This window comes from Bombina bombina, chromosome 6 (genome assembly GCF_027579735.1).
Source record: "Bombina bombina isolate aBomBom1 chromosome 6, aBomBom1.pri, whole genome shotgun sequence".
In the NCBI taxonomy this organism is placed as follows: Eukaryota; Metazoa; Chordata; class Amphibia; order Anura; family Bombinatoridae; genus Bombina; species Bombina bombina.
Genome location: NC_069504.1, coordinates 915,016,027 through 915,037,477, shown reverse-complemented (window position 1 = coordinate 915,037,477; position 21,451 = coordinate 915,016,027). Strand labels below are relative to the sequence as shown.

At 41.2% G+C, this 21,451-nt stretch overlaps 1 protein-coding gene across 3 annotated transcripts in view; it reads right to left on the bottom strand.

Moving 5' to 3' along the window:
- Positions 1-277: 277 nt before the first annotated feature.
- FBXW11 (F-box and WD repeat domain containing 11) overlaps positions 278-21,451 on the bottom strand; it is a 240,270-nt gene continuing 219,096 nt past the window's right edge. For all 3 annotated transcript variants that reach the window (XM_053718555.1, XM_053718556.1, XM_053718557.1), the window contains one exon: positions 278-2,359. The gene's annotated coding sequence lies outside the window, so the exon portion shown is untranslated. The remainder of the gene's footprint in view (positions 2,360-21,451) is intronic.

Genomic DNA, 21,451 nt, shown 5'->3' with positions numbered 1-21,451 from the left:
GAGCTTAAGTATTAAAATTATCTTCACTGATGCACCAAGCACACTACACTGTCATTCTGTAATAGGTAGAAATAGAACTGAAACAGAATCAAAGAAAAAAAAATTGAATAGAGGGAGGCACCCTGAAGACTTCTGTGAGAGGGTTCCAACTACACAAAGAAGGTATGAGGTTATATACTTCACTAATACATCCAAACAAGAGGTGTTTATTTTTTAATAATTTAAACTAAAACAATTGCAAGTCATACATTTTAATAGGGAAAGACTTACTAAAATAGTGATTTAGCCATTTTTTTTATTAAGCACATTCCACAGTACAAAGCTTCATCATAAACAATATCTGTACAGTTTCACTTAGCTGTTCATACAGAAATGCTTAGATAGCCAGCATACATAATTAAAGGAGCCACTTAGAATACCCCAGTAATTAAAATCATTATAGAGCTTTAATGTACATGTGCTGTACAGAACTCAGAATGGGTTTAAGAATCTTGGGAATTTCTTGGGTACCAAAGTTCACCTGGAGGTCATTCGGAACACATTCACAAAATTTAGACTAGGATCAAATACCATGTCCCAAGGAAACACATGTATTTTGCTCTCAGCCATGGATAAAATAACACATTTTATTAGGAACACCACATTTGTAACAACAGATAGGGGAATATTTTATTAAATTTACACATTTTATATCTATTTGGAGTAAATAGAAATAAGCACCTTTAACAAACGCATTTTAATCTTTCTTAAATACATGAGTTGTTGTTTTGTTTGTTTTTTTTTAAAAAACATACACCAAGCCATTTCCTCCCACAAGGGAAACCATGAAATAGTGTTAAAGAAAAACAAAGAATTCAAATGTCTGTGGGATTAAGGATGATGGGTATATAAGTTATTGGTTACTCTTTAAATGTGCTTTTTTAATTTACTTTGGTGGGTGACTTCACGCAAAAGCTAATTAACCCAGAGTTACACATTAAATGAGCAAAGCACTTTCACACTTCACATACCTGAACAAAAAAAGCTTAACAGATCGGATATTTCATTTTACATATTTGTGCTTATATACATTCTTCGAACCACTGTGATCATACTGTACAAATATTGTTCCATTACACTCTAGTGCATTCTCATTCTGCAAAGGCTACAGGGTAACCAAAAAAGATTTTGGTTTTTAATGAGGAATTTACATATTAAGGGAATAGTGTAATACTTCTGCCACATCCAAGTGACTTAATCTTTCAGTAAAAGTATTTCAAGCTGCAGAGATCTAGATTATCAGTTTACTTTTTAAATGTATGATACCACAGAAAGTTTTAGTAAGTTCAGAGTGTAATCGAAGCAGCAGTCTAACTCAGAGGTACCTCAACCCACCACAAGTGTAATCACATAAATAAATAAGGGGGGAAAAAAAAAAAAAAAAAAAGATTTACTACAAATACTGTGGCACATATTAGGTAGAAGACATAAATTAAACATTTTAGTATTTAAAAAGTTTGGAAATTACAGTTAAAACCTGTATTTTCTCTTTAAAATTACAATGGAATACTGTACGCCCCTCGTTTATCCAAAAAGGACATTTTATCTTTTTTTTTTTTTAAGATTGTAACCCTTTGTGTTATTGGCAAGGAAGTCCTGCAATTAATTTATATTTGGAGGGTCCTCCCTCTTAGCACAGAATGGTTATTAGGTTGTGCATTGCATTCGAATCATATACTTATGCCAAAATTGTTTACACTGATTATGAGACACCACCTCTACATATTATGAAAAAAAGAAAATTTACAAGGTTACTACACGTTTAAACAAATATCTGCAATTAGAAGCAATCATTGAACAGAGGATGTTTTCGTGTACAGGTGAATTAATTTTTGTTTGTTTTTTGTTTTTTACCATACATACACATTTACTAAACAAAAAGGCATTTACTATATTGTCTTATAGGTGAAGCAACAAAGCAAAACACACTGTACAATAGGATATGTGTTTGGCACCCAAACATCACTGGAGAATGTTTATCTTGAAAGTCACAGACGAAGTGCAAAGCAATATCAGAAGTCAAGTCCTTTTCTTGACATTACATCCGGAAAAAAAATGTTCAGTTTTTTCTATGCACAATTTACATTATAAGCTTTGGATTTTTCAATGCAGTGACTATACAGAATTTCTAGTTTCGTCTTCAAGATAAACAGTTGTAAATGCCATCAAGGCAGCCAAGAGATAGACGAAAAAATAGAACAGTTATGGATTAAAACGTTCTGCTTTGCATCTACATGGCATTGTTAACCAGTTCCAACAGTTAGTTGCGAACAAACTTCTTTCAGAATCCACATATCCAGTAGTTCAAGAGAGTTAAGCCCTAAAAAAACAAAAACACAAAAACGGACCATTAAAAATAGAATTGCATAATTAACAAGTAAATAATTAAGAGACAGTGCAAAAGCACTTACTCTGAATTTTAAACCAGCAGATGATTTTCTAACAAATCTCAATTTTTTTCCCACTTTGAGGGCCTCCTGTATCATGTGACATCAGACTCATATACACTGTACTTGTGAACAGACTCAGTAGTACCTGGTGCCACAACTATACATGGTTATATAATGACAGCAAGAAAGAAATTTAGTTCACTAAAATATAACATTTGAATTACAAATAACTGAGAAAAATAGGAGACTTTTCTTTGATACAAAACTATATATGTAATGTTAAAGGAGATAAAAGCTAGCTTGAGTGCTTTAAGAAAAAATTGACAGTTTAAAGACGGTAGTCTCTTATACAACATATTTTATATATACAAAACTTACATGAAAATATAATTTTTGCTTACCTGATATAAATTAATTTCATTGTGGCGAGTCTCCACAAGCCATTACTCTTGTGAAATCTCCTGACCACTAGGAGGGCCAAAGATTGCACTAAACAAAGCCCTCCCACTTTACTGGAAACTAGTCTGACTATAGCCAAGCAAGAAGAAGGGTAGGAAAGTATAAGAGCAAGAAAAAAAGGAGCAGGGAGGGGGAAAAAAAAATATCTATCAAAAAATGGGTGGGTCTTGAGGATTTTCACCACCATAAAAGAAATGTATTTATCAGGCAAGTATAAATTATATTTTCTTTCATAAAGGTGGTGAATCATTACTCCTGGAAAACTAATGCTCAAGATGTGCAGTTTAGGAGTAATGAGGGCAGGACAAAATAATTCCTTAATTAGGTTATATATTTTCTATTAGAAAAGAGAGAGAAAAAGAGAGAGAGAGAGAGAAAGAGAGAGAGAGAGAGAGAAAAAGAGAGAGAGAGAGAGAGAGAGAAAAAAAGAGAGAGAGAGAGAAAAAAAGAGAGAGAGAGAGAAAAAGAGAGAGAGAGAGAGAAAAAGAGAGAGAGAGAGAGAGAGAGAAAAAGAGAGAGAGAGAGAGAGAGAGAAAGAGAGAGAGAGAAAAAGAGAGAGAGAAAAAAAGAGAGAGAGAAAAAGAGAAAAAAAGAGAGAGAAAAAAAGAGAGAAAAAGAGAGAGAGAAAAAGAGAGAGAAAAAGAGAGAGAAAAAGAGAGAGAAAAAGAGAGAGAGAAAAAGAGAGAGAGAAAAAGAGAGAGAGAAAAAGAGAGAGAGAAAAAGAGAGAGAGAAAAAGAGAGAGAGAAAAAAGAGAGAGAGAAAAAGAGAGAGAGAAAAAGAGAGAGAGAAAAAGAGAGAGAGAAAAAGAGAGAGAGAAAAAGAGAGAGAGAAAAAGAGAGAGAGAAAAAGAGAGAGAGAAAAAGAGAGAAAGAAAAAGAGAGAAAGAAAAAGAGAGAAAGAAAAAGATGCAATAAATGATCCATATAGGAACTGCAAAGCTGAGCAGGGGGTATATATCAATAAGCTTTCAAAACAACACACTAAATATTAGCAGGAAAGTGGTCAGAGGATCTAGCTTCTAAGGAACTAATATTTAAAAGAAATGGGGAGAGAACCAGTATGCGGTAGGCAAATAATAAAGTGTTTAAACACAAAAAATACTTAAACAGAGAACCTTAATTAAATACACCACAAAAAAAGAATTTATGCTTACCTGATAAATTTGTTTCTTTTTAGACACGATGAGTCCACGGATTTCATCCTTACTTGTGGGATATTCACCTCCTGGTCAGCAGGAGGAGGCAAAGAGCACCACAGCAGAGCTGCTATATATAGCTCCTCCCTTCCCTCCCACTCCAGTCATTTGACCGAAGTTAGAAAAGGAAAGCAGCCGTAGCTTTCTGTCCCATGCGTTTTCTTGAGAAAACCACAAAGAAGACTGAAGCTAGTCCTTAGTAGCCTGCAGGTAAAACCTTAAAGCACTGACCACGTCCAAATTGCGCAGAAGTCTTTACCTTCTGAAAGAAGGATTAGGACACAAGAAAAAAATAATTTCCTGAGTATTGTTCCGATCAGAAAACCACCGTAGGAAGAAATCCTAAATTAGTACGGAGAACTACCTTATCTGCATGGAAAATCAAGATAAGGAGACTGATACTGTAATGTCGGGAGCTCTGAGACTCTCCATTAAATGCACAGTACCCGTGGAAAGAGATAAACTCAACTAGGAGTGGTAGCTAATAAGCTACGCCAGAGAGCAACATGAAATAAGACATTCCCAGATAACTTAATATGTAAGGAATGCATAAGCTTAAACAGAGCCTCTAGAAGAACTGAGAACTAAATCCAGACTCCATGGAGGAGTAACCGGATTGAACACAGGTCCGATCCCAACCAAGGTATGACCAAATGATTGTACATCTGGGACATCCGCCAAATGTCTAAAAATAAAATAAACAACGATAGAGATTTGACCCTTTAGGGAAATAGACGATAAACCTTACTCCAAACCCTCTTGGAGAAAAGACAAAATACCAAGAATCCTAACTATACTCCATGAGAAGCCCATGGATGCACACCAAAAAAAGATATTAACGCCATATCTTAGGAAAAATTGTCCAGAGACAGGCTTACTAGCCTAAGACATGGTCACAATAATCGAGTTAGAAAAACATTGCTTGGATAATATTAATTGTTCAATCTCCAAGCAGTCAGTTTCAGATAAACCAAACTTGGATGAGGGAGGGGCCCAACAGAAGTCTCCCAGGTGGCAGAGATGAGATGTCCACCAGATCTCCAAACCAAATCCTACGAGGCGAAGCCGGTGCTATGAGGATCACCGAAACACTCTCCTGCTTGATTCAAGCAATGACCGAGGGAAAAAAGCAAACGAAAGAAAAATCTGGAGAACATTTCCGTATGGAGTTCCCACTCCCGGAAGAAAGGTCTACCTGTTCAGAAAATCAGCCCAGTTGTTCCACCCCTTGTGATGTGGATCTCCAATAGGCAACAAGAAAAGGCCTCTGCCCACTGAATTAATTTGGATACCTCTACCATCGTTAAGGAACTCCTCGTTCCTTACTGATGATTGATGTAAGTCACTGACATCTTTGAAATCGACTGGAACCTGAAAAACATAATTTATGCTTACCTGATAAATGTATTTCTCTTGTGTATCCAGTCCACGGATCATCCATTATTTGTGGGATATTCTCCTTCCCAACAGGAAGTTGCAAGAGGATCACCCACAGCAGAGCTGCTATATAGCTCCTCCCCTCACTGCCATATCCAGTCATTCGACCGAAACTAGCAGAGAAAGGAGAAACCATAGGGTGCAGTGGTGACTGTAGTTTAAAATTTAGACCTGCCTTAAAAGGACAGGGCGGGCCGTGGACTGGATACACCACAAGAGAAATACATTTATCAGGTAAGCATAAATTATGTTCTCTTGTTAGGTATATCCAGTCCACGGATCATCCATTACCTGTGGGATACAAATACCAAAGCTAAAGTACAAGGATGAAGGGAGGGACAAGGCAGGTACTTAAACGAAAGAGACCACTGCCTGTAGAACCTTTCTCCCAAAAATAGCCTCCGAAGAAGCAAAAGTATCAAATTTGTAAAATTTTGAAAAGGTATGAAGCGAAGACCAAGTCGCCGCTTTAAAGGCCCAGGTGGAAGCCACAGCTCTAGTAGAATGAGCTGTAATCCTTTCAGGGGGCTGCTGTCCAGCAGTCTCATAGGCTAAGCGTATTACGCTCCGTAGCCAAAAAGAAAGAGAGGTTGCCGAAGCCTTTTGACCTCTCCTCTGTCCAGAGTAAACAACAAACAGGGAAGATGTTTGACAAAAATCTTTAGTCGCTTGTAAGTAAAACTTTAAAGCACGGACTACGTCCAAATTATGTAAAAGACGTTCCTTCTTTGAAGAAGGATTAGGACACAATGATGGAACAACAATCTCTTGATTGATATTCTTGTTGGAAACTACCTTAGGTAAAAACCCAGGTTTTGTACGCAGAACTACTTTATCTGTATGGAAAATCAGATAAGGAGAATCACATTGTAAAGCCGATAACTCAGACTCTACGAGCCGAGGAAATAGCCATCAAAAACAGAACTTTCCAAGATAAAAGTTTGATATCAATGGAATGAAGGGGTTCAAACGGAACTCCTTGAAGAACCTTAAGAACCAAGTTTAAGCTCCATGGAGGAGCAACAGGTTTAAACACAGGCTTAATTCTAACCAAAGCCTGACAAAATGCCTGGACGTCTGGAACCTCTGCCAGACGCTTGTGCAAAAGGATAGACAGAGCAGAAATCTGTCCCTTTAAAGAACTAGCTGATAATCCTTTATCCAAACCCTCTTGGAGAAAGGACAAAATCCTAGGATTCCTAACCTTACTCCATGAGTAATTCTTGGATTCACACCAATGAAGATATTTGCGTCATATCTTATGGTAGATTTTCCTGGTTACAGGCTTTCGTGCCTGTATTAAGGTATCAATTACTGACTCGGAGAAGCCACGCCTTGATAAAATCAAGCGTTCAATCTCCAGGCAGTCAGTCTCAGAGAAATTAGATTTGGATGATTGAAAGGACCTTGTAGTAGAAGGTCTTGTCTCAAAGGCAGAAGCCAAGGTGGAAAGGATGACATGTCCACCAGGTCTGCATACCAGGTCCTGCGTGGCCACGCAGGCGCGATCAAGATCACCAATGCTCTCTCCTGTTTGATTTTGGCAATCAGTCGAGGGAGCAGAGGAAACGGTGGAAACACATAAGCCAGGTTGAAGAACCACAGTGCTGCTAGAGCATCTATCAGCGTCGCTTCTGGGTCCCTGGACCTGGATCCGTAACAAGGAAGCTTGGCGTTCTGGCGAGACGCCATGAGATCCAATTCTGGTGTGCCCCAATTGAGCAAACACCTCCGGATGGAGTTCCCACTCCCCCGGATGAAAAGTCTGACGACTTAGAAAATCCGCCTCCCAGTTCTCTACACCTGGGATATGGATCGCTGATAGATGGCAAGAGTGAGTGTCTGCCCAGCGAATTATCTTGGAGACTTCTAACATCGCAAGGGAGCTCCTGGTCCAACCTTGATGGTTGATGTAAGCCACAGTCGTGATGTTGTCCGACTGAAATCTGATGAAACTCAGGGTTGCTAACTGAGGCCAAGCTAGAAGAGCATTGAATATTGCTCTTAACTCCAGAATATTTATTGGGAGGAGTTTCTCCTCCTGAGTCCACGATCCCTGAGCCTTCAGGGAATTCCAGACTGCACCCCAACCTAGAAGGCAGGCATCTGTTGTTACAATTGTCCAATCTGGCCTGCGAAAGGCCATACCTTTGGACAGATGGACCAGAGATAGCCACCAGAGAAGAGAATCTCTGGTCTCTTGATCCAGATTTAGCAGAGGGGACAAATCTGTGTAATCCCCATTCCACTGACTGAGCATGCATAATTGCAGCGGTCTGAGATGTAGGCGCGAAAATGGCACTGTGTCCATCGCCGCTACCATTAAGCCGATCACTTCCATGCACTGAGCCACCGAAGGGCGCGGAATGTAGTGAAGAACACGGCAGGAATTTAGAAGCTTTGATAACCTGGACTCAGTCAGGTAAATTTTCATTTCTACAGAATCTATCAGAGTTCCTAGGAAGGAGAACTCTTTCCCTCGTTCACTTTCCACCCATGCGACCTCAGAAATGCCAACACTATGTCCATATGAGATTTGGCAATTTGGAAGATTGACGCCTGTATCAGGATGTCGTCTAGGTAAGGGGCCACTGCTATGCCCCGTGGTCTTAGGACCTCCAGAAGAGACCCCAGAACCTTTGTAAAAATTCTTGGGGCTGTAGCTAACCCGAAGGGAAGAGCCACAAACTGGTAATGCCTGTCTAGAAAGGCAAACCTTAGGAACCGATGATGATCTTTGTGAATCGGTATGTGAAGGTAAGCATCCTTCAAATCCAATGTGGTCATGTACTGACCCTCCTGGATCATAGGTAGGATTGTCCAAATAGTTTCCATTTTGAAAGATGGAACTCTGAGAAAATTGGTCTGAAGGTTCCCTCTTTTTTGGAACCACAAACAGATTTGAATAAAATCCCTGTCCTTGTTCCATCTGAGGAACTGGATGGATCACTCCCATTATTAGGAGGTCTTGCACACAGCGTAAGAATGCCTCTTTATCTGGTTTACAGATAATCTCGAAAGGTGAAATCTCCCTTGTGGGGGGGGAAGCTTTGAAGTCCAGAAGATACCCCTGAGATATGATCTCCAACGCCCAGGGATCCTGAACATCTCTTGCCCACGCCTGGGCGAAGAGAGAAAGTCTGCCCCCTACTAGATCCATTGCCGGATAGGGGGCTGTCTTAGAGGCAGCAGCAGGCTTTCTGGCCTGCTTGCCTTTGCTCCAGGCCTGGTTAATTTCCAGGCCGGCTTGGATTGCGCAAAAGTTCCCTCTTGTTTTGTAGCAGAGGAAGTTGATGCTGCACCTGCCTTGAAGATTCGAAAGGCACGAAAATTAGACTGTTTGGCCCTTGATTTGGCCCTGTCCTGAGGAAGGGTATGGCCCTTACCTCCAGTAATGTCAGCAATAATTTCCCTCAAACCAGGCCCGAATAGGGTCTGCCCCTTGAAGGGAATGTTAAGTAATTTAGACTTTGAAGTCACGTCAGCTGACCAAGATTTAAGCCATAGCGCCCTACGCGCCTGGATGGCGAATCCAGAATTCTTAGCCGTTCGTTTAGTCAAATGAACAATGGCATCAGAAACAAAAGAATTAGCTAGCTTAAGTGTTCTAAGCTTGTCAAGTATTTCAGTCAATGGAGTAGCTGTCTGAAAGGCCTCTTCCAGAGACTCAAACCAGAACGCCGCAGCAGCAGTGACAGGAGCAATGCATGCAAGGGGCTGCAGGATAAAACCTTGTTGAATAAACATTTTATTAAGGTAACCTAATTTTTTATCCATTGGATCTGAAAAAGCACAACTGTCCTCGACAGGGATAGTGGTACGCTTTGCTAAAGTAGAAACTGCTCCCTCCACCTTAGGGACCGTCTGCCATAAGTCCAGTGTGGTGGCGTCTATTGGAAACATTTTTCTAAAAATAGGAGGGGGGGGGGGGGGGGGAACGGCACACCGGGTCTGTCCCACTCCTTAGTAATAATTTCTGTAAACCTTTTAGGTATTGGAAAAAACGTCAGTACACACCGGCACCGCGTAGTATTTATCCAGTCTACACAATTTCTCTGGCACTGCAATTGCGTCAGTCATTCAGAGCAGCTAAAACCTCTCCAAGCAACACCCAGAGGTTCTCAAGCTTAAATTTAAAAGTAGACATATCTGAATCAGGTTTCCCCGAGTCAGAGACGTCACCCACAGACTGAAGCTCTTCCTCAGCTTCTGCATATTGTGACGCAGTATCAGACATGGGCCTTAAAACATCTGCGCGCTCTGTATTACGTCTAACCCCAGAGCTATTGCGCTTTCCTCTGAATTCAGGCAGTCTGGCTAATACCGCTGACAGGGTATTATCCATGATTGCCGCCATGTCCTGCAAAGTAATCGCTATGGGCGTCTGATGTACTTGGCGCCATTTTAGCGCGAGTCCCTTGAGCAGGAGTCAAAGGGTCCGACACGTGGGGAGAGTTAGTCGGCATAACTTCCCCCTCGTCAGAATCCTCTGGTGATAATTCTTTTAAAGATAACAGCTGATCTTTATTGTTTAAAGTGAAATCAATACATTTAGTACACATTCTCCTATGGGGTTCCACCATGGCTTTTAAATATAATGAACAAGGAGTTTCCTCTATGTCAGACATGTTTATACAGACTAGCAATGAGACTAGCAAGCTTGGAAAACACTTTAAATCAAGTTAACAAGCAATATAAAAAAAACGTTACTGTGCCTTTAAGAGAAACAAATTTTGCCAAAATTTGAAATAACAGTGAAAAAAGGCAGTTAAACTAACGAAATTTTTACAGTGTATGTAACAAGTTAGCAGAGCATTGCACCCACTTGCAAATGGATGATTAACCCCTTAATACAAAAAACAGATTAACAAAACGAAAAAACATAATTTATGTAAGAACTTACCTGATAAATTCATTTCTTTCATATTAGCAAGAGTCCATGAGCTAGTGACGTATGGGATATACATTCCTACCAGGAGGGGCAAAGTTTCCCAAACCTCAAAATGCCTATAAATACACCCCTCACCACACCCACAAATCAGTTTAACGAATAGCCAAGAAGTGGGGTGATAAGAAAAAGTGCGAAAGCATAAAAAATAAGGAATTGGAATAATTGTGCTTTATACAAAAAAATCATAACCACCACAAAAAAGGGTGGGCCTCATGGATTCTTGCTAATATGAAAGAAATGAATTTATCAGGTAAGTTCTTACATAAATTATGTTTTCTTTCATGTAATTAGCAAGAGTCCATGAGCTAGTGACGTATGGGATAATGACTACCCAAGATGTGGATCTTTCCACGCAAGAGTCACTAGAGAGGGAGGGATAAAATAAAGACAGCCAATTCCGCTGAAAAATAATCCACACCCAAAATAAAGTTTAAATTTTATAATGAAAAAAACTGAAATTATAAGCAGAAGATTCAAACTGAAACAGCTGCCTGAAGTATTTTTCTACCAAAAACTGCTTCAGCAGAAGAACACACATCAAAATGGTAGAATTTAGTAAAAGTATGCAAAGAAGACCAAGTTGCTGCTTTGCAAATCTGATCAATCGAAGCTTCATTCCTAAACGCCCAGGAAGTAGAAACTGACCTAGTAGAATGAGCTGTAATCCTTTGAGGCGGAGATTTACCCGACTCAACATAAGCATGATGAATTAAAGATTTCAACCAAGATGCCAAAGAAATGGCAGAGGCCTTCTGACCTTTCCTAGAACCGGAAAAGATAACAAATAGACTAGAAGTCTTTCGGAAATTCTTAGTAGCTTCAACATAATATTTCAAAGCTCTAACTACATCCAAAGAATGCAATGATCTCTCCTTAGAATTCTTAGGATTAGGACACAATGAAGGAACCACAATTTCTCTACTAATGTTGTTAGTATTCACAACCTTAGGTAAAAAACAGAATTTATGTTTACCTGATAAATTTCTTTCTCCAACGGTGTGTCCGGTCCACGGCGTCATCCTTACTTGTGGGATATTCTCTTCCCCAACAGGAAATGGCAAAGAGCCCAGCAAAGCTGGTCACATGATCCCTCCTAGGCTCCGCCTACCCCAGTCATTCGACCGACGTTAAGGAGGAATATTTGCATAGGAGAAACCATATGGTACCGTGGTGACTGTAGTTAAAGAAAATAAATTATCAGACCTGATTAAAAAACCAGGGCGGGCCGTGGACCGGACACACCGTTGGAGAAAGAAATTTATCAGGTAAACATAAATTCTGTTTTCTCCAACATAGGTGTGTCCGGTCCACGGCGTCATCCTTACTTGTGGGAACCAATACCAAAGCTTTAGGACACGGATGAAGGGAGGGAGCAAATCAGGTCACCTAAATGGAAGGCACCACGGCTTGCAAAACCTTTCTCCCAAAAATAGCCTCAGAAGAAGCAAAAGTATCAAACTTGTAAAATTTGGTAAAAGTGTGCAGTGAAGACCAAGTCGCTGCCCTACATATCTGATCAACAGAAGCCTCGTTCTTGAAGGCCCATGTGGAAGCCACAGCCCTAGTGGAATGAGCTGTGATTCTTTCGGGAGGCTGCCGTCCGGCAGTCTCGTAAGCCAATCTGATGATGCTTTTAATCCAAAAAGAGAGAGAGGTAGAAGTTGCTTTTTGACCTCTCCTTCTACCTGAATAAACAACAAACAAGGAAGATGTTTGTCTAAAATCCTTTGTAGCATCTAAATAGAATTTTAGAGCGCGAACAACATCCAAATTGTGCAACAAACGTTCCTTCTTTGAAACTGGTTTTGGACACAGAGAAGGTACGATAATCTCCTGGTTAATGTTTTTGTTAGAAACAACTTTTGGAAGAAAACCAGGTTTAGTACGTAAAACCACCTTATCTGCATGGAACACCAGATAAGGAGGAGAACACTGCAGAGCAGATAATTCTGAGACTCTTCTAGCAGAAGAAATTGCAACTAAAAACAAAACTTTCCAAGATAATAACTTAATATCAACGGAATGTAAGGGTTCAAACGGAACCCCCTGAAGAACTGAAAGAACTAAATTGAGACTCCAAGGAGGAGTCAAAGGTTTGTAAACAGGCTTGATTCTAACCAGAGCCTGAACAAAGGCTTGAACATCTGGCACAGCTGCCAGCTTTTTGTGAAGTAATACCGACAAGGCAGAAATCTGTCCCTTCAGGGAACTTGCAGATAATCCTTTTTCCAATCCTTCTTGAAGGAAGGATAGAATCCTAGGAATCTTAACCTTGTCCCAAGGGAATCCTTTAGATTCACACCAACAGATATATTTTTTCCAAATTTTGTGGTAAATCTTTCTAGTTACAGGCTTTCTGGCCTGAACAAGAGTATCGATAACAGAATCTGAGAATCCTCGCTTCGATAAAATCAAGCGTTCAATCTCCAAGCAGTCAGCTGGAGTGAAACCAGATTCGGATGTTCGAACGGACCCTGAACAAGAAGGTCTCGTCTCAAAGGTAGCTTCCAAGGTGGAGCCGATGACATATTCACCAGATCTGCATGCCAAGTCCTGCGTGGCCACGCAGGAGCTATCAAGATCACCGACGCCCTCTCCTGATTGATCCTGGCTACCAGCCTGGGGATGAGAGGAAATGGCGGGAACACATAAGCTAGTTTGAAGGTCCAAGGTGCTACTAGTGCATCCACTAGAGCCGCCTTGGGATCCCTGGATCTGGCCCCGTAGCAAGGAACTTTGAAGTTCTGACGAGAGGCCATCAGATCCATGTCTGGAATGCCCCACAGGTGAGTGACTTGGGCAAAGATTTCCTGATGGAGTTCCCACTCCCCCGGATGCAATGTCTGACGACTCAGAAAATCCGCTTCCCAATTTTCCACTCCTGGGATGTGGATAGCAGACAGGTGGCAGGAGTGAGACTCCGCCCATAGAATGATTTTGGTCACTTCTTCCATCGATAGGGAACTCCTTGTTCCCCCCTGATGGTTGATGTACGCAACAGTTGTCATGTTGTCTGATTGAAACCGTATGAACTTGGTCCTCGCTAGCCGAGGCCAGGCCTTGAGAGCATTGAATATCGCTCTCAGTTCCAGAATATTTATCGGTAGAAGAGATTCTTCCCGAGACCAAAGACCCTGAGCTTTCAGGGATCCCCAGACCGCGCCCCAGCCCATCAGACTGGCGTCGGTCGTGACAATGACCCACTCTGGTCTGCGGAATGTCATCCCTTGTGACAGGTTGTCCAGGGACAGCCACCAACGGAGTGAGTCTCTGGTCCTCTGATTTACTTGTATCTTCGGAGACAAGTCTGTATAGTCCCCATTCCACTGACTGAGCATGCACAGTTGTAATGGTCTTAGATGAATGCGCGCAAAAGGAACTATGTCCATTGCCGCTACCATCAACCCGATCACTTCCATGCACTGAGCTATGGAAGGAAGAGGAACGGAATGAAGTATCCGACAAGAGTCTAGAAGTTTTGTTTTTCTGACCTCTGTCAGAAAAATCCTCATTTCTAAGGAGTCTATAATTGTTCCCAAGAAGGGAACCCTTGTTGACGGGGATAGAGAACTCTTTTCCACGTTCACTTTCCATCCGTGAGATCTGAGAAAGGCCAGGACGATGTCCGTGTGAGCCTTTGCTTGAGGAAGGGACGACGCTTGAATCAGAATGTCGTCCAAGTAAGGTACTACCGCAACGCCCCTTGGTCGTAGCACAGCTAGAAGGGACCCTAGTACCTTTGTGAAAATCCTTGGAGCAGTGGCTAATCCGAAAGGAAGCGCCACGAACTGGTAATGTTTGTCCAGGAATGCGAACCTTAGGAACCGATGATGTTCCTTGTGGATAGGAATATGTAGATACGCATCCTTTAAATCCACCGTGGTCATGAATTGACCTTCCTGGATGGAAGGAAGAATAGTTCGAATGGTTTCCATCTTGAACGATGGAACCTTGAGAAACTTGTTTAAGATCTTGAGATCTAAGATTGGTCTGAACGTTCCCTCTTTTTTGGGAACTATGAACAGATTGGAGTAGAACCCCATCCCTTGTTCTCTTAATGGAACTGGATGAATCACTCCCATTTTTTAACAGGTCTTCTACACAATGTAAGAACGCCTGTCTTTTTATGTGGTCTGAAGACAACTGAGACCTGTGGAACCTCCCCCTTGGGGGAAGTCCCTTGAATTCCAGAAGATAACCTTGGGAGACTATTTCTAGCGCCCAAGGATCCAGAACATCTCTTGCCCAAGCCTGAGCGAAGAGAGAGAGTCTGCCCCCCACCAGATCCGGTCCCGGATCGGGGGCCAACATTTCATGCTGTCTTGGTAGCAGTGGCAGGTTTCTTGGCCTGCTTTCCCTTGTTCCAGCCTTGCATTGGTCTCCAAGCTGGCTTGGCTTGAGAAGTATTACCCTCTTGCTTAGAGGACGTAGCACTTTGGGCTGGTCCGTTTTTACGAAAGGGACGAAAATTAGGTCTATTTTTTGCCTTGAAAGGCCGATCCTGAGGAAGGGCGTGGCCCTTACCCCCAGTGATATCAGAGATAATCTCTTTCAAGTCAGGGCCAAACAGCGTTTTCCCCTTGAAAGGAATGTTAAGTAGCTTGTTCTTGGAAGACGCATCAGCCGACCAAGATTTCAACCAAAGCGCTCTGCGCGCCACAATAGCAAACCCAGAATTCTTAGCCGCTAACCTAGCCAATTGCAAAGTGGCGTCTAGGGTGAAAGAATTAGCCAATTTGAGAGCATTGATTCTGTCCATAATCTCCTCATAAGGAGGAGAATCACTATCGAGCGTCTTTATCAGCTCATCGAACCAGAAACATGCGGCTGTAGCGACAGGGACAATGCATGAAATTGGTTGTAGAAGGTAACCCTGCTGAACAAACATCTTTTTAAGCAAACCTTCTAATTTTTTATCCATAGGATCTTTGAAAGCACAACTATCCTCTATGGGTATAGTGGTGCGTTTGTTTAAAGTGGAAACCGCTCCCTCGACCTTGGGGACTGTCTGCCATAAGTCCTTTCTGGGGTCGACCATAGGAAACAATTTTTTAAATATGGGGGGAGGGACGAAAGGAATACCGGGCCTTTCCCATTCTTTATTAACAATGTCCGCCACCCGCTTGGGTATAGGAAAAGCTTCTGGGAGCCCCGGCACCTCTAGGAACTTGTCCATTTTACATAGTTTCTCTGGGATGACCAACTTTTCACAATCATCCAGAGTGGATAATACCTCCTTAAGCAGAATGCGGAGATGTTCCAACTTAAATTTAAATGCAATCACATCAGGTTCAGCCTGTTGAGAAATGTTCCCTGAATCAGTAATTTCTCCCTCAGACAAAACCTCCCTGGCCCCATCAGACTGGGTTAGGGGCCCTTCAGAGATATTAATATCAGCGTCGTCATGCTCTTCAGTATCTAAAACAGAGCAGCCACGCTTACGCTGACGAGGGTTCATTTTGGCTAAAATGTTTTTGACAGAATTATCCATTACAGCCGTTAATTGTTGCATAGTAAGGAGTATTGGCGCGCTAGATGTACTAGGGGCCTCCTGAGTGGGCAAGACTCGTGTAGACGAAGGAGGGAATGATGCAGTACCATGCTTACTCCCCTCACTTGAGGAATCATCTTGGGCATCATTGTCATTATCACATAAATCACATTTATTTAAATGAATAGGAATTCTGGCTTCCCCACATTCAGAACACAGTCTATCTGGTAGTTCAGACATGTTAAACAGGCATAAACTTGATAACAAAGTACAAAAACGTTTTAAAATAAAACCGTTACTGTCACTTTAAATTTTAAACTGAACACACTTTATTACTGCAATTGCGAAAAAACATGAAGGAATTGTTCAAAATTCACCAAATTTTCACCACAGTGTCTTAAAGCCTTAAAAGTATTGCACCCCAAATTTGGAAGCTTTAACCCTTAAAATAACGGAACCGGAGCCGTTTTAAACTTTAACCCCTTTACAGTCCCTGGTATCTGCTTTGCTGAGACCCAACCAAGCCCAAAGGGGAATACGATACCAAATGACGCCTTCAGAAAGTCTTTTCTAAGTATCAGAGCTCCTCTCACATGCGACTGCATGCCATGCCTCTCAAAAACAAGTGCGCCACACCGGCGCGAAAATGAGGCTCTGCTTAAGCTTTGGGAAAGCCCCTAAGGAATAAGGTGTCTAATACAGTGCCTGCCGATATTATTATATCAAAAATACCCAGATAAAATGATTCCTCAAGGCTAAATATGTGTTAATAATGGATCGATTTAGCCCAGAAACAGTCTACAGTCTTAATAAGCCCTTGTGAAGCCCTTATTTATGATCGTAATAAACATGGCTTACCGGATCCCATAGGGAAAATGACAGCTTCCAGCATTACATCGTCTTGTTAGAATGTGTCATACCTCAAGCAGCAAGAGACTGCACACTGTTCCCCCAACTGAAGTTAATTGCTCTCAACAGTCCTGTGTGGAACAGCCATGGATTTTAGTTACGGTTGCTAAAATCATTTTCCTCATACAAACAGAAATCTTCATCTCTTTTCTGTTTCTGAGTAAATAGTACATACCAGCACTATTTCAAAATAACAAACTCTTGATTGAATAATAAAAACTACAGTTAAACACTAAAAAACTCTAAGCCATCTCCGTGGAGATGTTGCCTGTACAACGGCAAAGAGAATGACTGGGGTAGGCGGAGCCTAGGAGGGATCATGTGACCAGCTTTGCTGGGCTCTTTGCCATTTCCTGTTGGGGAAGAGAATATCCCACAAGTAAGGATGACGCCGTGGACCGGACACACCTATGTTGGAGAAATTTAAAAGAAGTTCGCAACACCGCCTTATCCTGATGAAAAATCAGAAAAGGAGACTCACAAGAAAGAGCAGATAATTCAGAAACTCGTCTGGCAGAAGAGATGGCCAAAAGGAACAAAACTTTCCAAGAAAGTAATTTGATGTCCAATGAATGCATAGGTTCAAACGGAGGAGCTTGAAGAGCCCCCAGAACCAAATTCAAACTCCAAGGAGGAGAAATTGAGTTAATGACAGGTTTTATACGAACCAAAGCTTGTACAAAACAATGAATATCAGGAAGATTAGCAATCTTTCTGTGAAAAAGAACAGAAAGAGCAGAGATTTGTCCTTTCAAGGAACTTGCAGACAAACCTTTATCCAAACCATCCTGAAAAAACTGTAAAATTCTCGGAATTCTAAAAGAATGCCAGGAAAAAAGATGAGAAAGACACCAAGAAATATAAGTCTTCCAGACTCTATAATATATCTCCCTAGATACAGATTTACGAGCCTGTAACATAGTATTAATCAGAGTCAGAGAAACCTCTTTGACAAAGAATCAAGCGTTCAATCTCCATACCTTTAAATTTAAGGATTTGAGATCCTGATGGAAAAAAGGACCTTGCGACAAAAGGTCTGGTCTTAACGGAAGAGTCCACGGTTGGCAAGAGGCCATCCGGACAAGATCCGCATACCAAAACCTGTGAGGCCATGCTGGAGCTACCAGCAGAACAAACGAGCATTCCTTCAGAATCTTGGAGATTACTCTTGGAAGAAGAACTAGAGGCGGAAAGATATAGGCAGGATGATACTTCCAAGGAAGTGACAATGCATCCACTGCTTCCGCTTGAGGATCCCTGGATCTGGACAGATACCTGGGAAGTTTCTTGTTTAGATGAGAGGCCATCAGATCTATTTCTGGAAGTCCCCACATTTGAACAATCTGAAGAAATACCTCTGGGTGAAGAGACCATTCGCCCGGATGTAACGTTTGGCGGCCGAGATAATCCGCTTCCCAATTGTCTATACCTGGGATATGAACCGCAGAAACTAGACAGGAGCTGGATTCCGCCCATACCAGAATTCGAGATACTTCCTTCATAGCCAGAGGACTGTGAGTCCCTCCTTGATGATTGATGTATGCCACAGTTGTGACATTGTCTGTCTGAAAACAAATGAACAATTCTCTCTTTAGAAGAGGCCATGACTGAAGAGCTCTGAAAATTGCACGGAGTTCCAAAATATTGATCGGTAATCTCACCTCCTGAGATTCCCAAACCCCTTGTGCTGTCAGAGACCTCCAAACAGCTCCCCAACCTGTCAGACTTGCATCTGTTGAAATTACAGTCCAGGTCAGAAGAACAAAAGAAGCCCCCTGAACTAAACGATGGTGATCTGTCCACCACATCAGAGAGTGTCGTATAATCGGTTTAAAGATATTAATTGAGATATCTTTGTGTAATCCCTGCACCACTGGTTCAGCATACAGAGCTGAAGAGGTCGCATGTGAAAACGAGCAAAGGAGATCGCGTCCGATGCTGCAGTCATAAGACCTAGAATTTCCATGCATAAAGCTACCGAAGGGAATGATTGTGACTGAAGGTTTCGACAAGCTGATATCAATTTTAGACGTCTCTTGTCCGTTAGTGACAGAGTCATGGACACTGAATCTGGAAACCTAAAAAGGTTACCCTTGTCTGAGGAATCAATGAACTTTTTGGTAAATTGATCCTCCAACCATGATCTTGAAGAAACAACACAAGTCGATTCGTATGAGATTCTGCTAAATGTGAAGACTGAGCAAGTACCAAGATATCGTCCAAATAAGGAAATACCACAATACCCTGTTCTCTGATTACAGACAGAAGGGCACCGAGAACCTTTGTAAAAATTCTTGGAGCTGTAGCTAGGCCAAACGGTAGAGCCACAAACTGGTAATGCTTGTCTAGGAAAGAGAATCTCAGAAACTGAAAGTGATCTGGATGAATCGGAATATGCAGATATGCATCCTGTAAATCTATTGTGGACATATAATGCTCTTGCTGAACAAAAGGCAGGATAGTCCTTACAGTTACCATTTTGAATGTTGGTATCCTTACGTAACGATTCAATATTTTTAGATCCAGAACTGGTCTGAAGGAATTCTCCTTCTTTGGTACAATGAAGAGATTTGAATAAAACCCCAGCCCCTGTTCCAGAACTGGAACTGGCATAATTACTCCAGCCAACTCTAGATCTGAAACACATTTCAGAAATGCTTGAGCCTTCGCTAGGTTTACTGGGACACGGGAAAGAAAAAATCTCTTTGCAGGAGGCCTTATCTTGAAGCCAATTCTGTACCCTTCTGAAACAATGTTCTGAATCCAGAGATTGTGAACGGAATTGAACCAAATGTCTTTGAAAAAACGTAATCTGCCCCCTACCAGCTGAGCTGGAATGAGGGCCGCACCTTCATGTGGACTTGGGAGCTGGCTTTGGTTTTCTAAAAGGCTTGGATTTATTCCAGACTGGAGATGGTTTCCAAACTGATACCGCTCCTGAGGATGAAGGATCAGGCTTTTGTTCCTTGTTGTGACGAAAGGAACGAAAACGATTAGACCTAAATTTACCTTTAGATTTTTTATCCTGTGGTAAAAAAGTTCCTTTCCCTCCAGTAACAGTTGAGATAATAGAATCCAACTGAGAACCAAATAATTTATTACCCTGGAAGGAAAGGGAAAGCAAAGTTGACTTAGAAAACATATCAGCATTCCAAGTTTTAAGCCATAAAGCTCTTCTAGCTAAGATAGCTAGAGACATATACCTGACATCAACTCTAATGATATCAAAGATGGCATCACAAATAAAATTAGCATGTTGTAGAAGAAGAATAATGCTATGAGAATTATGATCTGTTACTTGTTGCGCTAAAGCTTCTAACCAAAAAGTTGAAGCTGCAGCAACATCCGCTAAAGATATAGCAGGTCTAAGAAGATTACCTGAACAAAAGTAAGCTTTTCTTAGAAAGGATTCAATTTTCCTATCTAAAGGATCCTTAAAGGAAGTACCATCTGCCGTAGGAATAGTAGTACGCTTAGCAAGAGTAGAGACAGCCCCATCAACCTTAGGGATTTTGTCCCAAAATTCTAATCTGTCAGATGGCACAGGATATAATTGCTTAAAACGTTTAGAAGGAGTAAAAGAATTACCCAAATTATTCCATTCCCTGGAAATTACTTCAGAAATAGCACCAGGGACAGGAAATACTTCTGGAATAACTACAGGAGATTTAAAAACCTTATCTAAACGTTTAGATTTAGTATCAAGAGGACTAGAATCTTCAATTTCTAATGCAATTAGGACTTCTTTAAGTAAAGAACGAATACATTCCATTTTAAATAAATATGAAGAATTATCAGCATCAACCTCTGAGACAGAATCCTCTGAATCAGAAGAACTAATATCAGTATCAGAATGATGATGTTCATTTAAAAATTCATCTGAAAAATGAGAAGTTTTAAAAGACTTTTTACGTTTACTAGAAGGAGGAATAACAGACATAGCTTTCTTAATGGATTTAGAAACAAAATCTCTTATGTTATCAGGAACACTCTGAATATTAGATGTTGACGGAACAGCAACAGGTAATGTAACAGTACTAAAGGAAATATTATCTGCATTAGCAAGTTTGTCATGACAAACAGTACAAACAACAGCTGGAGGAACAGATACCAAAAGTTTACAGCAGATACACTTAGCTTTGGTAGCTCCAGCACCAGGCAGCGATTTTCCAGAAGTATCTTCTGACTCAGCTTCAACGTGGGACATCTTGCAATATGTAATAGAAAAAACAACATATAAAGCAAAATTGATCAAATTCCTTAAATGACAGTTTCAGGAATGGGAAAAAAATGCCAGTGAATAAGCTTCTAGCAACCAGAAGCACAAAATAATGAGACTTAAATAATGTGGAGACAATAGTGACGCCCATATTTTTTTAGCGCCAAAAAAGACGCCCACATTATTTGGCGCCTAAATGCTTTTGGCGCCAAAAATGACGCCACATCCGGAACGCCGACACTTTTGGCGCAAGAAACCGTCAAAAATGACGCAACTTCCGGCTACACGTATGACGCCGGAAACAGAAAAAAAAATTTGCGCCAAAAAAGTCAGCGCCAAGAATGACGCAATAAAATGAAG